The sequence below is a fragment of the Zingiber officinale genome, chromosome 7B (assembly GCF_018446385.1).
Source record: "Zingiber officinale cultivar Zhangliang chromosome 7B, Zo_v1.1, whole genome shotgun sequence".
NCBI classification, from domain to species: domain Eukaryota; kingdom Viridiplantae; phylum Streptophyta; class Magnoliopsida; order Zingiberales; family Zingiberaceae; genus Zingiber; species Zingiber officinale.
In genome coordinates, this window is record NC_055999.1 from 58,914,297 (window position 1) to 58,915,380 (window position 1,084).

Below are 1,084 nucleotides of genomic sequence, written 5' to 3' on the forward strand. Positions count from 1 at the left end.
GACCCAGAATTAATTTCCACGATACAAGGTCACAAATTCGGAGGAGAAGTATTAGAAAGTCCTTATCTGCATCTTGAGACATTTCTAGAGCTTTGTGATTTGGTGAACTGTGAAGGAGTATCAGCAGATGCAGTCCGGTTGATGGCGTTTCCTTTTAGTATCAAGGACAAAGCAAGGACTTGGTTATATTCTCTCCGTCCTCAAAGCATCACAAGTTGGGAACAATTGGAGGAGCAATTTCTGAATCACTTTTTTCCTCCAAGCAGAACAATCTACATGAGGAGTTGCATCACGAATTTTGCTCAGGCACATGGAGAATTAATATTTGAAGCATGGGACAGATTGAAGATTCTACAAAGACAGTGCCCTCATCATGGTTTGGAGAAATAACCGATTCTACACATATTCAATAGAGGAATTTCTTTTTCAAATAAGTGTTTGTTGGATTCATCAGCTGGAGGTTCTTTTATGGACAAGGGTATAGAAGAAGCTTATGCATTAATTGATCAAGTGGCATTGAACCTCCATGGATGGTCGAGCAAAAGTTAGATGGAATCTCCCTCAGAAATTCAAGAAGTACAAGCCATCTATACAAGAGAGCCTGTGAAACAAAATACAATGCAACCATCCAAGAGTTTTGAAATCCACAAGTCACAAAATGGGGAGCGCAAACATTTGGGTGCAACGATTGAGAGCATAGTTTCAAAATGGTTCAAAGAAGATCCCCCTCCTTTGCAGATAAAATCTAGTGAGATTTGTAATGATACTGAGTTGAGAAAGGGAAAGAAACATGAAGAACTTCTGAAGAAGGATATATTTAGAATTGAAGAGAAGAATAATAGAAGATCACAAGAACTCAGTTCCATTTCTCTAGGAAGTTCCCAAAGGCCATAAGTACCTTTCCCTCAACAGTTGAGCACACCAACACTGGACAAGCAGTTTATACCTCTATCACAAGCTCAGCCATTCGCAAGACCTTCACTAAAGGTTCCTTTTCCACAAAGGCTAGTGAGGGTCAATGAAAACGAAGACTTTGGCAAATTCTGTGACACTAATATGGTTGAGTGTAGATTTCTGGATACAT

General features: G+C 39.5%; 1 non-coding gene across 1 annotated transcript; it reads right to left on the minus strand.

Moving 5' to 3' along the window:
* Positions 1-274: 274 nt before the first annotated feature.
* LOC122007498 lies at positions 275-380 on the minus strand. The gene has a single exon (XR_006118990.1). It is a non-coding gene; the product is annotated as a small nucleolar RNA R71 (small nucleolar RNA).
* Between the last annotated feature and the right edge of the window lie 704 nt (positions 381-1,084).